We start from the raw sequence: 14,983 nt of genomic DNA on the forward strand, positions 1-14,983 counted from the left end.
CCTCCTCTTTCAACCGCTCAGTCAAACGTTTCCCTCCTCTAGTCATTCTAGAACGCTTGAATCTATTCCTCGGCAAACTCTAAAAGCCCGGTTGCTCAAGCAAAGAGGCTCAGTCGGGGGACCAAAGCATGCGCTGAATATGTGAGAGAGAGAACGTGGAGTGTGTGCATCTGACAAAGGAAGCCCAGAGGAAGACCCAGAGACCTTCAGCTAATGCTTTTAACCTTGAGAGAGGCTGCAGACGATCCACTCGGAAGTTGCGTCGGGAGCCTGCTGCCCCGCGTCCTTCCCCACGTTGACTTTCATCGAATTACGAGGGGCGCAGTCTCGCCCTGCGCCACGTTTATAAACAGCACAGAGCTGGTGTGTTCCAGACGACGGCGAACGGCCCAAATGGAGAGCGGAAACAAGTGGGTTTGGAGAAGCGCTCCTCTGGAAGACTCGTGAAACAAACCAGGCTCTCAGGCCTCGAGTGATTTCAGTTCTTCTCAGAAAGCCCTAATGCTGTCACTTGTCTGAAACCATCGATCCCCCCCCCCCCTCTCTCTCTCAGGCGGCTTGTAATTGGAAGAAGAGCGAGTGTAATCTGAAACCACTAGAGAGCATTTTTTGGTTGATAAAATTCCTCTTCAACGCTGCTGAATCTGAAAAGGATCATTTAAATATAATTTAGTCCTATTGATTTAATCGCAATTCAGTGATTCAGTGTAGCAAATATTTCTATTGATCGGCAGTGGTTTTATGTTCGTCACCTCATTAAAACTATAATAAAACCATAATAAAAGTGAGGGGGATTGACACCAGCAGTTATCTTTATATATATATATATATATATATATATAAAGATAACTATATTTCTATGGAGAAATATAAAAAACTATATATATATATATATATATATATAGTTTTTTATATTTCTCTCTCTTTCTCTAAAAGACAGAACTAAGCATTCTAATTGTCTCTACATATAGTCTAAGAGGCGCTAATGAGAGTAAACAAATGGGCCACTGCCTCCTGTAATCCAGGTCATCGCAGGTGAAAACCACCCACATTTTATGAGAGGAATGATAGACATGTCGGAGGAAGCAGGGGGTTGAAGAGGATGGGGGGGGGGGAGTTTCCAAAGCCGACTGCTAAAACAGGCACCCTATCCCAGGGAGGAGATTGGATTCCAACTACGGGCTCAGGGCAGCACCACCGGGGTCACAACACAATCTGCACGGGTCAGCGCGACAAGATGGTTTGACGCTCTGCATTAACTCACCCTCGCTAACCCGCTACACAAACCCTGTGCTGATGAACAGAATACAAAGGGGGGGGGGGGGAAGACATGGAGGAACACAAAATTGAACCACGCACAATTGCACAGAATATCTTTGTGTGAATTGTGAGAAAAATATTACATAAAATTACAGGGCTGTGAAGAAATCTTCAAAGTCCATCTTTGCCAAACTGAAAAACTATGATGCACTTGGTAAATGGCAGGCTGCTCGTATTCCTGCTCGTCTTCCAACCACTCAAAGCCTTTTTCACACCACATGTCATTTATCCTTTCACAGCCACTCGGACACTAATAGCGGGGGCTATTACAGAGCCGTAGAGTAAAGTCCATTTATAAATGTACTGTAATTTACCTCTTCCTAAATATCTGGCAACCATGAAACCAAAGCTATGTGATCATATTCATATCGGGTATCTGGAGTCTCACGACGTGTGAAATAAGACGGCCCAGTCAGTTTTTTTTTTATGGGATTCAAGAAGCCAATGAGATGCGGTCCCCCCTCCCCCCCCTCCCCCCACGGCTTCAGAATAACCTTTGCAGAGCTGTGCCAATCAGAACAGACTTTTCCGGTAGGAGGGCTGAAAGAGACGGGCGCTAATATGGAGCGTGTCAGCAGAGGGCGATGACAGGTATGTTCAGCGAGACAGTACCAGAACAATAACGTGTTTTTTTTAACATGAAGTGGTAACCCCAAACAGAACTATTAACCCCATAATGAGCATCATACGGCCCCTTTAAACGATGACTTACTGCATAGGGCAACGTATTTCCGGTTAGGATCATCTATCCTGTTAAAAGTGACTATACATGTTATTTCGTCTTTACATACACTCACAGCTCCCCCAACTCTCTCATTCTGTGGTCTCAGCTTCGTATTACCCGACTTAAACCTCGACATGTGGCCACAGGACGTGATGGGAAGCCTTCAGGCGACGTCGTGTTTGGAAACACGATCGTGAAAGAGGGCCAGCTTGGCTCGGGCTGAGCCTCTTCTTGCATATACAAAAGCGTAAAGGAGTCAGCTACAAGCCGCAGCTTTATTTAAAAACTTCGCCCCGACCTCAAATGACTCGGAGGAAGGTTATTCAGGGTAGCGCCGTGCTCACAGCAGCTGCGATGCCATCGCGGCCGAGAGGAACCCCCGGCGGGGCTCGCGGCGAGCCGGGCGAAGAAAGGCCGCCGCGTGCGAGCGGACCCCGTATCGACCGGCGGGAAACAGAGGAGTGCGCGTTGAACACCGGCGGCACCGTCGATGTCTCGCCGCGGTGATATCGGCAGCTGCAATGTGATCCCGGTGCTTTGCTTTCGGTCGGAGGAGGAGGGCGGTGCTTGTACAGGTGTAGCTGTCTCGCGAGCCCACGCTTCTCTCCACGCTTCATTTCACCCCATTTTAACAGAGGGGAAGTGGTTTCACGATAAAGACTCACAATAAGAGCTACTTTGTGCTGCGCACTGGGAAATAAATGTCATCCGAGCGGTTGCCTTCAAGTTATTCTTTTTTATTTAACGATATGTTATCGTAGAATTACTCGCATTACAGTCAGAAAAACCACAAGGCTTCCCTCTCCGCGGCGGGGACCTCACAGAAAGGGCATATCTGTGATGTAGACGTGTGGAACAACGATCGCCCGGTCGGGGGCTTCATGGGGGCTGTTGATGACCGCCAACAAAAACAACTAACCACGCCAGCGCAATTCTGCGTGTCCATTTGAACATAATATGGGAAGAACACGAGATGCGTGGGAACGAGGAGTGACTGTTGTGTCCTGCGGGGGTGGGAGGTTTGTGTGCGTGTGTGTGCGTGTGTGTTGGCTGATTGAATGCGTGTGTGTGTGTGTGTGCTGCATGCTTGTGTGACAAGAGAACAGGAGCCGGGATCTAAAGAACACATGTTTGGGGTCCTATTGAGAGCGCTGCTTTGAGTTGACAGTGTTCTTCGGGTTGGGGTGGGTATCTCAAAGGGCTGCTCACGATAAGAGACACGTCCCTTATGGTCGCTACACATTTTCCCTTTGAGGAACCCGACGTTTTAGAGCCGTCCGCTTCGAGAGATTGCGAGAAGAGGCAAACTACACGGCGGACGCCATTTGCAGACTCTCAGGGACGAGTAGTTCATATTTTTGTGGTAAAGTTAATAATAACTTCCGGGTTCTAGATTGAATTGTTTGTGATTTATTGCACTGTTGTTTTTTATTTTACTGGAATAACCAATATCCTACCCCGGCAACGTTGAATAGATAAAGAGCTTTTGCATGACAGCCTCATAACATTATGATGTAAGTGTTTGATTCTTGCCCAGAAATTATATAATTCCAAGTTCTCTTACAGTTTTTCCCATAATTCTATATATTATGAAAGAGGTCAGGCACAATAGTTTAAAGTTGAAATCGATATAATTTGATGGATGTTAAGCTTTCTCTTCCAGATAAAGTGGTTTGAAGTGTCTGACGGCTCATTTCCTGCCATGTTCCCACATCTCAACAGCATCTCGGTGAGGACAATTACTGATGGCCAGCGCTGTGGAAATAAATCCAGAGCCGCAATGAACGCAAAACGTTATAAAAGTATACTATAAAAGCAGCATTCATCATTTTAAAAAGCTTTATGATCCCTTAGGGCACATAAAAGGCTTCTTGTATTTCCTGAAAACGCATGAGCCTCGATGAGAAGGAGCCGCGGTGAGATACGAGGTTTTAATCTGATGGCAGTGGAGGGATGGAGGCCGGGCGGCTGGCAGGCCCAGCCAGTCAGGGTGACCTCATGTGCTTGGCACAGGGAATGCCTATCAGGTTTCCCTCTGCGCAAATTCCAGCTAGCTCACTCCACACCAGCCCCAGGTCCAAACCGCACCCACCCGGAGGCATGTGTGTATGAGTGTGTGTGTGTGTGTGGAAGGGGAGATAATTGCATGGCTGTGTGTGTGTATGTGTGTTAGAGAGAGAGAGAGAGAGATTATATGAGATAAATTATTCAGAGGGAAAGAGAGACTGCAGGAGGGTGAGCTGTGTGTCAAACCCCTCCGGTGAACTATGTGAACTCAACAGGGCTCCCACCCTTCCTCACATACACCATCACCACCAGCTTCCTCAACGAGACACGTCCGGCACTCTCAAGTTTCCTCTCAGGCTGTTATGTATGCACGAGGTTTTGTGAGTCATTGTGTACGTTGGGCTTTTTGAGACGTCTCTCGCATTCCTTGAGAAGAAGAAACTCTGACTTGTTGAATTCGAATGATATTTAAGAGTAAGGATAACTTCAATGTCAGTAATTCTTTGCAACGCTGAGCCGGAATACTATGAATATATCCTTAAGGGTTTGGGTGCAATAGCTTTTCACAATCTTTTCCAGAAACAAAAACCTTCTCCGGGAACCTCAGCGGTTACCCTCCAGTCACCTCGTGTGACCCGCCGTAGAACAATGGGCGAGGGAAGCAAACACAACTGGCAACAATCGCTACGGTAACAACACAGAAACACACACCCGACGATCCTCTTAATAAAGCCTCGCCGGGCTCAAAGGCTTCCCATTTGCTTCCCGTTTCACAAATCACTGAGGCAACTGGCGGGCGGAGAGATGTACAACGTGGAGACGCGCCGGTTGTACATCTCCGGGGGGGGGGGGGGCTGAACCGATCAGGAGACCGTCCTGCGCTCCAGAGGAAGTCTACACCACCGGGGCGCAGAGTTCCTAAACCGAGCGTCCAGCGGCTCGTTGTTGCCGGAATGTTTACGCAACTTTCTCAGGAAGGCTGGGTGACGTCGGCTTAGTGATTAATTGCCGGCCCAAAGTGCTGAGGACACACAATCTGCTGTGAATGGCGCCGACTGCAAACCCAACAGGGGTTTATTGCTTTATCGGCTGAATCCTAATGCGACCCTATTCCCTCCGCTCCCATCCGACGCTTCCAGTGGAGCATCCCGAGATATTCGGCAAGGTGCCTCTGTGGTTAAGCGCAGGATGTCGTTCACATGGTTTAGTGGTTCTCAGTGGATCTTCCATAGATCGCCTGAAATAATAAGCATTTAGGAAATAATTGAAATGCAGTGTGTGTGTGTGGGGCTGTGCGACACATCTCTATGGGTTGATATAGAGCTCCCTATACAGCATTATTCCCCCCAATATGTTGGGAGAAGCACAGCATATGGCGGGTACACAAGCGTGCAGCTGTTGTTTTTTGGGGCTAGAGATGTATAAAAAATGGATACAAGTCTTCCACAGGGTACTCAAAGACAGCTAATGAGAGGAAGAACGCAGACAGGGAATAAGTAACTCACTGTTTTTCAAAGCCACTGCTTTCTGACATGTTCACAGGAGCCCAAGGACAAAAAAACTATCCAGGAGGGTAAAAGCATCAGTATGCATCTCCTGTAAAAGTACTCAAATGCTAACATTTGCATTTATTCATAACTTGTACCAGGTGTGCATATTTTAATGCGGACGCAGAAGAAGACCTGTCTCACTTGCATGTGAAAGCATAGATTCCTGCGTGCATTTCTTTTTTCTCTCTCACACACACACATGCACACACACCCATACACACAAACAAACAAATACACACACACACTCCGCCCTACTCTTGCAAATGTGAGCGACCTTAATAATTTAATGGCAAAAGAGAGAGAGAGGTGAAGCATTTGCTTACGTGCAGATTGTACAGGGGGAACTGGTAGTGTGCATCAAGCCCTCCTCTAGCTTTGCCACCAACTGGTCCCTCCTCATCCTCTCCTCGTGCACAGCTCTGAGGCAACATGACCCACTATTGAAAAGGGAGAGGACCGACATCTTGTACGGAGGCCACATACCATCATGGCACTCTTTAATTCGGTTGCCAATGGCTGTTTATGTGCTACTAATTACTGGCGAAGAATAATAATCTCCCCTCCTATCGGACTCCCATCACGCTGTGGGCTTCCTCCTCTCCTCTCCATGTATACAGGTTTTTGCGACTCAGTTGGCCCGGCTTGCGCTCTGCATCAGTGTCCTAGCGATCTAATTCAAGCCGCCTACCTGTCCCACTCAGTGTTTTTCCATAGTCTGACTAATGCGCGCACACACACACACACACACACACACACAGACACACACACATTGCTCTGCTAGATAAACCATTCAGGCGAAATCTACAAGGGTGGCTTGAGTCATTTAACTCAAATAAAGCCGGGAGAAAGGCCTGTTTGCTCTTGGTAATCCCCCACTTGCTCGACAAGGATTCGCAAGGTTCATCTGCTGTGCTAAATTGGTGCACGTATCCTTATTTGTATAGGAGATCATTGTGGCGGGGTGAGAGGAGGAATGTGACAGGACTCGCTGCTATTCAAGCCCTCGTGCCTATTTGCTTATCCCCATTCATGGCAGAATTGGCTTTTTCCGGAGCCATTTCTCAAGCTATGCGTGACGTGGTATTTTCATTGAGCCTGCCACTACTAATGCAGCTGTGTAGAGTAAATACTGCCGGCGGCCACTGTTTGTGTTTGGGAGAGGGGCGAGCAGGGCCTCCTACACTAATCACGCTGGTAAGGCTAGACGACCATTTGCATGTCTGTGGCTGGTGTCTGATCCGGTTTCCGCGTCTGGATCTCGAGGTAAAAGACACCAGGTCATCGGTTTGCGCAGCCACGATGGAAATGTAATGCAAATTCACTCAAAGTGAGATCTTCCCTGGCAAAGGATTTTCTTTGTCAGACTATGGTCATCAAGGGGAATGAAAGACCACTTTGAAAACTGAGACTGCTGATCTTTCTGTCCTGTCCTTCTCTTCACAGATGGACCCACGCTCTCGTATTGCAAAACAATTTCGCTTCAAAATACATGAAGTAATGCTCTGCATATAGACCTTCAGGACTTTCCAGGAAAACACTTTAATGGAACACACACTATCGCCGGCATAGGAGACTGTTTTGATTATGAGCGTATCGCTATTAGGCTCTCTCAGTTCGCCCTCTTGCATCTTGTGATGGGGGTAGACCACAGACATAATAACATGGAATAAGAAGAGAATGAAAAAGCTGTCTGTGGATCAGCATGAACACATTGTCTGGGCAGAAGTTGGCACATACAAGGGCTTCATTTGATTAACATATTGGATTTACAACCACTGCTAATGACGATAAATGAGACATTTGGGTCTCATTACACTCTTGTTAATGAGGGTTCCATAAGGGTTCTTCGTGAAGGGCTGAGGTACTACCAGAACCATTTGCTTCTGAAGAACCCTGTTTCACGGAAAGGGTTGTTTAAGGGTTCATTGTAAGACATGGGCTTCTTTTAAGAAGAGTTCTTCAAGGATTGTTGGAAGCACGAGTGTTAAAAGATCCTCCAAGTCTGCGTCGTCAGTACTGTCGTGGGTACTGCACCACATTACCCCATGACCTTTAGGAGCCTCTTAAGGAACAGTTGGTTGGTTCTAGATAAAACCCATGCAATATAAAAGGGGTCTTGTTCGCACCCTCAGAAGGTAAAACAGGTTCTGGATAGAACCTCAGGAGATGGTTCTGGTGAAACCATTGTACCACAGAGGATTGCTCTGTATGAACTCTAACGAAGGGTGTCGGGTGAAACTTTCACAGATGGTTCAAGGTTTAAGAGGACGGTATAAAGACGGAGTAGGAAAGTCATTCCTGCTGCAGTGGGGGAGCCGTGCCGAGATCCTCCGGAGCGCAGCTCCTCAAAGTGTACGCAGCAGCCATTCGTTAAAAATGCATGAGCAATTACCCCGGCAGGGCCTGAGTCAGTGAACGCTTCCAAGCCGAGCTGCCGCCTTCTTCACCTCCTCCTACCCTTCCGCTGCCACATGTCGCTACGCCAGCAACCTGAGCATTCTCCACGTGAACCGCCGCGGCCAAAGGTAGGGCGGCCGACGCAGCAGACACCGGCGGCTTCGGTTACACGGGAGCAACAAAAGCCCTTCTCTGCCCGTCTTTCTCTCACGAGGTGCAGTTACCTCCCTCAGCCTTCTGTGGCACGTGACCTGCAGCCTGACATCCTTCACCACCAGCTCCGTCTCATGTGCGGACCCAACTCCTCTTCAGCCCTTCACTATCTTCACCTTCAACAAGGCCAAAGAAATGCTATCTGCCTCCCTCTGAATTTCAGCTATGTGGTTCACACAAACAAGCGTGTTTGAGTTAACTCATCGGCGATAGAAACTGTGAAACGACAATGAAGATATGACATCGATGGGAACAAAAACATTCTTTTGTAAATATCTGGATTGTTCACATACTACACGTGGTGTTTCCCCCGTGCAGATCAGAGCTATTCTCAGCCCACGGTATTGAACCACCGCACACTAAAATGATTTATCCCCCCTTTTGCAGACATAATTCACTATATATTGAGCTGCAACAGGAGAGAACTGAGGTTTCAGCTCTTTTTCAACAAACTTGATAATCCCTGACTAAATCTATTCACTCAAAAGTATTCCCTTCAGTTGGAAAATATTGATCATGATGTTGCCAAACTCATGTTACAGGTGAAGTTAAGATATAGACCTAACGATCAGCATTGTGTCTCCATCGTGAATCCAGTTACAGTCACTAGTAACGGTGTGTCCCCTATGTCACTCTGTAGGATAATATGGGCTGTATGTATTACAGGGGTCCACACAGGAGGAGTCTCTGCAGCCACTCATGTCATCCTGCACAGATGGCAGGACACCATGCCCAGCAGACAGCAGGAGCTCCCGGAAATAGAGGAAGAGGAACGCAAAAGCGATGGAGGATGGGAAAGAGTAATTACAAAGAGGGACGACATGAAAGAGAATCTGAAGGGCAAAAAATAAAATAGGAACGATGAAGAGTGGTCCAAGCCAAAATGTGGGGCGTACATAAACAGTCCAAAGATGAAAAAAAAGAAAATGTTGAGACTGTACCCCCCCCCCCTCCTCCCTCAGAGAGCAAAAGGGGGGAAGACAGAAAATAGAGCCTGAAAACGCCGAAGAGGGAAACAGTGGGCCAGAGTAGACAGCTCCAGGAAGATACTATGTCACACAAAGAAAATGCAAGTGGAAACAGGGAAGAGGGCGAGAGCAGGTGTGTTTGTCCTGCCGCGCTGGTCGGTTTGAAGGGCACGTCATGTGTCTCGTTTCATCCGAGGCAACATCTTTCCCCGTCTCTCGCTGTCTCGCTGAACGTCGACTCCGCACGCCTCTTCCCCTCTGACTCCGGAAAATACCCAAAGCAGACAGAAATTTGTTTCATTTCAGTTCCTGGCGAGGAAGTGCACGGCATCCTGGGACTCTCATGGACTTAAAAGTGTTTGGAAATGTCAAGCCGTGATATGCACAAGACACTTAAGACCACCTGCAGCGAAAAGTTCACATCCACAATCAATTAATTCAATTGATGCACATGCGTACGGTTTGGATTGTGTGTGTGTGTGTGTGTTTGTGCTCGACTCTCGTCACACGGCACCGTGGGGAGCTGCTGGGGATTCACTGGCTTAACCCACGTTGTTTTCCCGGTTGAAGGAAACTCGCCCTTCCCTCGCCATATGCCCCATTTCACCAAATAGGTGAGAGTCCCCTCTCTCCGACTAAAGTCGGCTGTTATCTCCAGATAACCCCCCCCCCCTCCCCCGAGGCAACAGCTGAGCGCATCATTTATATATTTCATGCATTTATCTCGGATGCTCCTTTACACGGCGTCCTCCAAGTGAGCGAGCGGGTACTTTGTTGTGTCTTGCTCAAGGACACGTCAATACAACTATGGCCTATAGAAGTGTGACCTGGTTTTGAGACCTTCACTCCAAGTACTGGACCACTTTGCACGTTGGTCCACGACTTCATGAAGCGCAAACTTATTGGGAGACGTCGTTAGCACACATTCGCAGGCAGGTGCTCGCACGCCATCTGTGCTCGTAAAGCACCCCGTGCAATGTCAGCACACGCGGAGCCTCGCCTCTGCATTTATAACCCCCTGTGTGCTCAGGACTCAATACAGAGCAGGTTCCTCCTCCCATCTGCCTATAGAAAAGAAAGCGCTTGCGATTTCATTTCCCCTCTCCTTTACGCTTCGGACAAAATGGATCTCCGTGTTGGGAGAGCAGATGTAATGAGATGTGGACTTACGAGAGGCAATAACGTGGACGCAACCTCAACGTATGGGTGTGAAGACGGGGCTGAGCTGTCAGCTGGGAGATGAGAGGAGTTGAGAGTAACCCCTGCTGTAGTGTGCGTGCACGTGTGTGCACATGCAAATACATGGACTGACAATTACACATGGAGGGATTGTGCAGGATAAAGATGGAGGCGCAGGCAGATGCAAAAAACGGGGGTTTTAGATGATTAAGGATCAAAAGGCTGCCAGTCATGGCTCCCCCACGTGAGGAGAAGGATTGTGAAAATGAGAAGAAAAAAAATGTGAAAAAAAGATTGAGCTTGTAGTGGCACTCCGTCTAGTTCTGGTTCTTCTGTACCACCATTTTGAGATCAGTCTTAAAAGCTATTAATTGACACGCGAGTGACACAAGTAGTTCTTTCATACAAAATGATGTTTACTAAAAAACGTAGATGTTCACACGGTCAAAAAACTACGTCGCTTCCAACAACTCTGAGCTCAAACACGACTGACAGTCCAACACACAGCTGTTATACTGACGTGACGTCATCTGATTGGAAGCTTACATTCTGACAAATTATTCAGCTTTTAAATACAATACTAAATTATATATGTTAACGTAAACATTCTTTCAAAGCATAATAACAAGATTTATCTTCAGTTACCTTTTTTAATCTTTTTAAACTAAATTATAATAACAAATGAAATCATGCATTTGGCTCTTACAGAGCTCTTTCTAGAAAAGTCTGAGCACGCATGACGGGTTAAGATGTATGGCGAGGCGGGGACAGTATTTTGTTGCGAGGTGAGGGAAGTGACTTATACTACCCCTTATGTTCGTACTAATCAGAACATATCGGCCCGGGCTCAAAATAGGCCCCGGCTTTACTCAATGTAATATGAGAGGTGCATTTTTCCAGCTCTAAAAGCCCTTGATAAACTTTTCAAAGCAGTTCCACATCAGTGGAGACAGAAGGGACTAAGCTGCCACAGCCAAGTTTTGTGTCACTGATAACACATTTAATGAAAGACTTTGGAAAGTGGTCCTTGTTCTCTGCCTTTGATTTGGCCTGCTCTCCGTGTCTATGTATATCTGTCTCCCGCTTGTCGTCTCCACGCGTCTCTTTCTCCTCCATCGCGGCATTAAAGGAGGATTTAGACGGCTCTGTTGTTATTTCTGGAGCACAATGGATCACTCGCTGTAATGTAATCAAACCCTTTTCCTTGCTTTTAGCTGGCCCCTCCCTCTCTCTCGCTCCCTCTTCCTCTCCCTCTCCTCTCTCACGCAACCACCCCTTCCCTCCATCTCTCCCTCCCATTCTAAAGAATTAGGCCGAGTGTAAACGGTGCCCATGGCCGTGGCAGACACAGGCACAGCTCCTCTCAAAGGGCTCCATTGACTGGTGTTTACTTTAGGCCAGGGACTGCTAGGTCTACCTCAATCCGCCCCTCGAGGCTTCTCGGGTTCTGCATGTACGAGTCGGACTGTAACACAGATGCCCGCTCCCTCGCTGATCACAGTGCAAGTGTGCGAGTGTGTGTGTGTGTGTGTGTGTGTGCGCCTGTGCACACACTATAGTGTGTGTGAGATCGCTGACATTCGACATGTAATGATCTCGGCTATCGGTGGTGCAGCGGTGTCAGGTACCTTGTGTGCAGCGTAGTAACGGCAATGAATATTCACAACAGAGGCAGAACTCACTGCATGTTTTCAAAGGAAATTATCATTAATTTGAGAGCTGTGTGTGTAACAATACATTTTTTTTTTTTTTTAAACGAGGACTGAAAATGAGAGGAAATTAGATGCACCGCACGCCAAGACCAACAGGCACTTAGTGCGCTCGCTAAGCTGAAATTCATATTCTTTCCTAAACACCATGATGAAATGACAATAATTGAGCCATCTGCTGTAGCTGTCCTTGCGGTCGAGGAGGGGAGGGGCCGGGCAGTACGATCCCTGTTTTGCTGTAATTTTCTCATTCACGATGCACGTCAAATACCTACCATTAAAGCTGAACGCACAGCCGGGAGCAGCCCGGCACATCAGGCGGAAAGACAGCGGCTGAATTTCAGCAAATGACTCCGTGGACTGATCAGCTGGGGAATAGGCAGCAGACATCGGGGCCTTTAAGGGATCCTCTCATCAAAGCAGCATCCTGCCAGCTCCCCACCAGCCATAACCTCATGTAAAAGTCACACACACTGAGACGGCAACGTGCACACACAGACACACAAATCCTCTTTCGGGAATCAATAATTCAGCTAAAGAGAAGCACATGCTACGCCCCGCTGCACTAATCAATAGAAGGCCAAATGTTATCTTTTCATCTCATTCTCTGACTTTCACATTCTAATCTAGGCTCAGTCGCTCATGGTGCACAGCATCAGAGAATGCCATTAATTTGGAACATAACACAGACATGCAGAAGGAATAAAGGGATCCCGGATTCAGCAGCCACCTCCGTTTATTCTGGCGACGCTCGCTGCTTCTTTAGCTGTAACCGAGGACAGATGCTCGATGAATTCTCAATGCATAGAATCTCAAATATGTCATAAAATGGAGGCGAGAGAAGGAGAACGGCAACACTGTAGTATGCGTTACGCCCCGCTCCCCCTCCGTATCGCTACACGGTATTTATGCCCCACACACACACACACACACATCTCTTGGGAGAGTGAGGCCATACCTCGAGAATGCAGCAATGAAGATAAATAGAAAGACCTGTGTGATTTGAGACTGATGACTAAATCGCAGCGTAGTGCGCACAAAAATAATAAAAGGCGGACTTTGGAGAGAAGTATTGTGTTGGCGGGGCCAAAGTGACTGTCATGGGATTTGGTGGAGAGCGTGGACTGAACCCTTCTCCCCTCTCCGTAATCGAGCCATCAATGAGCGTTAGACGGCTCTCCACAGCCCCCTCGGCCACATCGCCCAACGCTCTGGCCTCTCTCCCCGCCTCCCTTGCTCCGACTGACCCCGTCAGCGGCTCCACCGCATCAACCTTCGCCGGCCTCCGGCTGCGCTAACGAACCATGAAAATGAATATGGATGTCGGCGGCTGATTTTGCAAACGGAAACGCACGCCCCTCCCTCGCCCACCCACGCCCCAAAAACGGCGAGCCTCGTTTGCATGACACAGGACCCGAGTGGCTCGCTCAAGGATGCATCAATCGCTGACGGTGGCAGGATCGGATCTGCGCTGACCTTGGGAATGAACTGCAGCGTGGGGCGAAGGAGGTGGGGGGGGGGGGGGGCTGTTGCAACAGAGCAGGCGGAAAAGCGGGAGGAGGGAGGTAGAGGAGGGGAAAAGAAAACTGCAAGGGAGGGAGGGAGGAGAGAATGGAAGGGCATGCCCTGATTGAGAGGCCCCCGAGATGAGCAACTCTGAGATATGAGGGGGGGAGGAGGGGGGGGGGATGGAAGGAGTAGCTGAGGCGGGTGGGAGGGAGGGAGAGGGAAGCCATATGGCAGCAGCACAAATGTATGAAACTATAAATCAGGGCGAGAGCTCGTGGACTGCCAGGTGTGGCTGCAGGCGCGTCGTCCCTGCTGGAAGCGAACTGCTTCATCATCCAGCTGCGCGTGAAAAGGGATGAAAACTGGTAGTTTGCTTTATTGTTTTTTTATCAATACATAATTCTCTAACTGCCTTATTCCCTTGATATAGATAGAGGTAATTTGCCACATTTGAATGTTAATTTCTCTGGCTGAGTGCTTGGAAATGTTCGACACTGCTGCCAATAAAACAGAGTTTTGGAAACGATATCAAAACAATCGTTTCTTTATTTGCACAATGAATGTGTTTTTTTGTTTTTCTGTGTTGAATAACGAGTTGGACAAATTCCCCAAATCGAGACAAAAGCTGTCCAATCGTTTAAACTGCAAATAATTGACACGTTTTAACATTTGCATCGGGACCATTCCTGTCCTGCAGTATCTATTCCTCTATGCATGAATGAGAGGAATCTAACATATGTGACAACAGATATATAAACAATCTCTATACATACCATTCAATAACACTTTACCAACCAAATGAGACTTAACTAAGTTAGCATGCTCAGCCACATCGTCACATTAACGGACAGCACTTAGTGTTACCCATAGCGGTAGAAAATAACAAATAGTAATCCCCAAAAGTCTTCCATTTTAAGCCCTTGATGGTGTCTCGGGATAGTGTGCCCAGCCAGTGTTGTGGCAGCCGCCTGGGCTTCCATCCCAGAGGCACTGATGCATACTTCAGCTCGTGCAAACACGGGCAGCCTCCCTCACGCCGGCTCTCCGTCAGAGCCGTACCGACCGTCACCGTGGAATAAGAGAAGGACGGGTTCATAACCGGTGTGTTCGGCTTCGTAGAGCGCTACAGGAACACATTGGTGCTGGTAAGTGAATTAGCAACTTCATAATTCAATGCTTTAATCAGATTGAAGCATTCAAACAACGGCCTACATTTAGCTTGCAAATACTTCATTAGGAAATAAAATGTGGATCTCAATTCTCTCGTTTGTTGAAAAAGCTGTCACCTCAAGACATCATTAGTTTTGCAGGTTAGTGATGGATGGAGGTTACTGGACGGCTCCCAGCAACGGTCTGGTAGGCTGGACTAACTCGAGCCTTGATCTCTGATCCTTTCCTCAGGGACAC

At 47.8% G+C, this 14,983-nt stretch overlaps 1 protein-coding gene across 1 annotated transcript in view; it reads right to left on the bottom strand.

Moving 5' to 3' along the window:
• The window catches only part of rbms3 (RNA binding motif, single stranded interacting protein), a 182,406-nt gene that overhangs the window by 166,019 nt on the left and 1,404 nt on the right, over nt 1-14,983 (bottom strand). The window lies entirely within an intron of this gene.

Source organism: Pseudoliparis swirei, chromosome 1 (genome assembly GCF_029220125.1).
Source record: "Pseudoliparis swirei isolate HS2019 ecotype Mariana Trench chromosome 1, NWPU_hadal_v1, whole genome shotgun sequence".
Lineage (NCBI taxonomy): Eukaryota > Metazoa > Chordata > Actinopteri > Perciformes > Liparidae > Pseudoliparis > Pseudoliparis swirei.